We start from the raw sequence: 5,185 nt of genomic DNA, 5'->3' as shown, positions 1-5,185 counted from the left end.
AAGGAAGGAAGGAAGGAAGGAAGGAAGGAAGGAAGGAAGGAAGAAAGGAAGGAAGAAAGAATCTGGTTAAGAAATAACAGATATGATATCACAATAGAATCAGAGGAAATAAATCTACACTATCAGAATATAATGAAAAGCTATACTCTAATAAATTACCATTCTCTGAAAATCTAGAAGAAATGGAGAAATTCTTTGGAACTAATGCCTTGTCCAGATTGACATGGACAGATGTAAACACTTGAACAGAGTCATCACAGAAAAAGAAACTGAGCAGACCATAAGAAGACCTCCCACCAAAAATTCTTGGAATTCACAGCTGAATTCTACAAAATACTCAGAAAATATCTATCACTAATTCCACTTAAATTATTTAAAAAATTAGAAAAATAACAACACTTCCAGAGATATGCTATGAAGCAAGCATAACCCCAATACAAAAACATGACAAAGTTGTTGATGTTATGTGCCATCAAGTTGCTTGTGACTCATAGTAACCCCATGTACAAGAACTCTAAACTCTGTTCTGTCCTGTGCCAACTTTGCCGTCTCAAACACACTCATTCCCACCACTCCAATCACAGAATCGATCCATTGCATCAAGGGTCTTCCTTTCCTGCACTGTCCCTCCACTTTCCCAAACATGATGTACCTCTCCAAGGACCAGTCCCTCCTTGCAACATGCCCAAAGTATGTCAGATAAAGCTTCAGAATCCTTGCCTCCAAGGAGCATTCTGGCTTCACCCTCTCCAGGACAAACCTGTTTGTTCTCCTAGGGTTGTGTCATCGCATAGCACAGGTTGTTGATGACTCTTCCACCAATCCTGATGCCACATTTCTCCTCGTACAGGCCATTGTCTCAGATGATCTGTTCTGCATACAGATTGAAAAGATATGGAGACAAAAATATATCCCTGATGGACCCCTTCTTGATTTTGAACCATGTAGTGTCTCCTTGCTCTGTTCTGATGACTGCCTCTTGGTCCAAGTACAGGTTTCGCATTAGCACAATCAAATGTTCTGGGATTCCCATTATTCTTAAAGTCAGCCATAACTTGTTGTGATCCACAGAGTCAAAATCCTTTACACAGTCAATGAAGCACAGATAGACATTCTTCTGGTATTCTCTGCTTTCTACCAAGATCCTTCTCACATTATCTATAATACCCCTAGTACCATGACCTCTTCTAAATCCAGCTTGCAATCTGGCCATTGCCAGAGAAATAGTTTTGGGGTTTTGGGGAGGAGAGAGAGGCGGAATTTAAATAATCTCCACAAGATAAAAAATACTCCCAAAAAAGAAAATTACAGACAAATATATCGCATGCAAAAAATCCTTAAAAAAAAATTCTGACTAATAGAATGTAACTGTACATCAAAAAAATAATTCTTCATGACCAAGTGGGATTCATATCAAGTATGCAAGAAAGGTTCAACACAGAAAAAACAATCAATGTAATTCACCATATTAACAAAACAAATAACAAAAACAATATGATCCTAGATTGATGCAGAAAAAATGCTTTGACAAAATCCACAGCCTCTTCATGATTAAAACACTCAGCAAAATAGAAATAAAAGAGAATTTCCTTTATATATATAAAAGCAAGAGCCAATATCACTCTCAATGGAGAAAGACTAAAAGCATTTTCACTGCAAACAGGGACCAGAAAACGATGCCCACTTTCAACCACTCCTATTCAATACTTTATTGGAAACATTTGCTAGGACATTCTGACAAGAAAGGAAATAAAAAACATCTAGATTGGCAAAGAAGTGGTTAAACTGTAGCTCTATGCAGATGATAATGATAGGTCACATAAAAGCCCCCAAAACCCAAGGACAATCAATCAATAAACAAACAAACAAACAAACAAGCCATAAACCTGTTAGAGCTAATAGACCAATTTACTAAAGTGCCAGGATATGTAGATTAATATCCAAAAATCAGTTTTTGAACCAATGAACCTGGAGAAAGGATGAAAGCTACACAAGCATTCATGTCTTTCATTCATAGGGTCGTTATGAGTTGGATCACTCATAGGATCACTATGAGTCGCCTATGAATTGATGGCACATAACAACAACAACAGATTAGAGAGGGATCAGTTGGCCTGGTGAACAGAAAGTGATGCTACCAAGCCAAAGGTAGGTGACTTTAATCTGCAGCCCTCAGGACCATTTTTAATTATTTTTGGTCAAACATTTTTCTAGGTCATGTAATCCTGGTCTGTCCACTTCTGTCCAGAGGTTGCTGTGAAGCTGAACACTGTGACACTGATGTGTCAAATGTGATAATGGTTACCCATGATGTTTGATGAAGCTTCCCAATTAAAACAAGCTTGGAAGCAGGAGCAGCACCTACTTCCGTAATAGCTTGCCTCAGGAAACCCTATGAACCTGGAGAAAGAATGAAAGTTATACAAGCGTTCATGTCTTTCATTCATAGGGTCATTATGAGTTGCCTACGACTCGACAGTAGTTAACAACAACAATCCAAAAATCAATGGGATTCCTCTACAGTAACAAAGAAAACCAAGTAAAGAAAAAAAAAAAAAAAAACAACAGCAAACCAAGGAAGCAATACCATTTTCATTAGCCAACCACAAACTGAGATATTTGGGAATAAACTTAACTAGAGATTAAAAAAAGATATTTACAAAAAAAACTAAAAAAACTCTACAGGAAACAATAAAAAAATCTAAGTAAATGAAAAATGTTCCCTGTTCATGTATAAGAAGATGCAATATAGTGAAAATAACAGTTTTTCCAAAAACTATTTATATGTTTAATGCAATCCCAATATAGATACTAAATTCATTTTTCAAGGAGACAGCAAAGGTAATTGGCAAGTTTATTTGGAGAGGAAAAGATCTCAAATAAGCAAAGCACTTCTGAAAAACAAAAACGAAGTGGGAGGCACAGGATCTCAAAATGAACTAACAGCTATAATTACCAAAACAGCATGTTACTAGTAGAAGAACAGGCAATAAACCAATGGAACAAAATTGGGAAACCAGAAAGGAACCCATATATTTATGGGCAATTGATATTTAACAAGGAAACAACATATACCAAATAGGGAAACTCCAACCTCTTCAACAAATGGTGTTAGCAAAACTGGACTGCTACTTACAGCAAGTTGAAACAGGATCCACATCTCACATGATACACAAAAATCGTATTACAGTGAAACAGAGGCGTAGGGGTAAAGCCCAAACCCATAAAGTTAATAAGAGGAAAAATAGGACCAAGCTTAGAGGTATTAAGATGAAATATGATATTAAGACAAATACAGCCAGAAATGTACATTGAGAGGGAAAAAATGATGAATGTGAACTTTGGAGGATTATTAACTTTCACAGAAAAAAGTGCATTAAAACCATTTTCCAGTACAGTGAAAAGAAATTCTACCGACTAGGTAAAAAACATTAGGCAATACTATCTCAGACAAAGGTCTTAGAACAAAAGTTTACAGAATCCCACAGGGCTTTTACAAGAAAAAGACTGATAGCACAATTATAAAATGGGCAAAAGACATAGAAAGAATTTTTTACAGAGGAAGATACTCAGATGGCCAACAAACACATGAAGAAATGTTCAAAATGACTGGCATGAAGAGAGATGCAAATCAAAACCACAATGAGAAGCAGTGATAAAGTTCAACAGCAGTATGTAATAAACGTTGGAAAGGATGTGGAGAGATTGGAGCTCTCATACACTGTTTGTGGGATCGTAAAATGGCATGACAACTCTGGAAGGCAGTTTGGTGTTTCCTTAAAAAGCTGAAGATAAGAACTCCATAAAATCAAGCTATTCCACTGTTAGCAATATATCCCGAGAAAATGAGAAATGAACTTTGTGCACCAATGTTCATAGCATTATTATTCGCCATCGCAGTAACATATAAATAACCTAAATGTCCTACCCCAACTGAATAGATTGAGAAACTGTGGTACAATCACAAGATCGAATACTATGCAGCTCTCAGAGCAATGTTTCTGAAAATTACTACATAACTTGGGAGAGACTGGAAAGCACTATACTGAGTGAACTACCTTAGTTTTTGGGTTTTTATGTAAAGTCTTTTTTAATAAAATTTTTATTTTATACTGTTTTACATACTAAGTACGTATACATTGTTTTGCACACCACTACTCCCTCTCCTCTTAGGCCTCCATACATGTTCTATAATAATGGTCTGTTACAGTATTTGTACTTATGGGATTAATTATTTCACTTAACATAACACTCTCCAGTACTTCTCAAGTTATATAATGATTTACAAAATCATTGCTCCTGCATGCTGTGTAGTATTCCGTCATGTGAATGCACCATATTTTCACAATCCATTTTATTGTGGTTGGACATTTGAGGTGTTTCCATGTTGTCACAATGATGAATAATGTTGCTATGAATATTGGTGTACAAATCTCGGTGCCTCAGTCCTAATTTCCTCAGGATATATTCCAAGCAGTAGAATAGCTAAGTCATATGGAATTTCTATGTTCACCTTTCTGAGGAAATGCCAATCTGCATTCCAGAATGATTGACCATTTTACAATTCTACCAGCAATGTATAATTGGACCTAACTTGCCATATCCTCTCCAACATATTGCCAGTGATTTTTGAGCATTTCTTCTGTTGTCTGTTGGCTATCTGACTATCTTCCTTGGTGAAAATTACTTTCCAAGTCTTTTTCCCACTTGTAATCATGTTATCAGTCTTTTTCTTGTGGCGGCCGTATAGGATTCTGCAAGTTTTTAATATGACACCTTATTTGAAACAATACTGTCAAATGTTTTTTCTTAGTAGCGTTTCTTTTCACTCTCTTTGAAAACATTTTTAATATGCTCAGGGATTTAATCTTTAGAAGGTCTAATTCATCTATTTTACCCTCTACAGATTGTACATTTCTGGTGTATCTGGTATTCTCTTTATATCACAGACTAGGTGGTCTAAGCTTGATCCCACTTTGTTTCTGAGGAACTTTATAGGTTTGGGCTTTAATCCTAGGTCTTTAAAACACCTTGACTTGATTTTTGTGTGTGGTTTAATATGTTAATTCATTTGTTGAAGAGGTTGATCCCCATTTGACGGATTTTGGTTCCTTGTCAAATATCAATTGGCCATAGATAGATAGGTGCATTTCTGGGTTCTCAGTTTTGTTTCATTGGTCTATGT

The 5,185-nt window shown here is 36.1% G+C and overlaps 1 protein-coding gene and 1 pseudogene across 1 annotated transcript in view; one reads left to right on the top strand and one right to left on the bottom strand.

The window, feature by feature from the left end:
* ZPBP (zona pellucida binding protein) overlaps positions 1 to 5,185 on the bottom strand; it is a 223,729-nt gene that overhangs the window by 93,165 nt on the left and 125,379 nt on the right. The window lies entirely within an intron of this gene.
* LOC102868664 overlaps positions 3,166 to 5,185 on the top strand; it is a 7,899-nt pseudogene continuing 5,879 nt past the window's right edge.

Source organism: Elephantulus edwardii, unplaced genomic scaffold, assembly GCF_000299155.1.
Source record: "Elephantulus edwardii isolate Elephantulus edwardi_28Jun2011 unplaced genomic scaffold, EleEdw1.0 scaffold00518, whole genome shotgun sequence".
Classification (NCBI taxonomy): Eukaryota; Metazoa; Chordata; class Mammalia; order Macroscelidea; family Macroscelididae; genus Elephantulus; species Elephantulus edwardii.
This window is presented reverse-complemented; position numbering and strand designations above follow the sequence as displayed.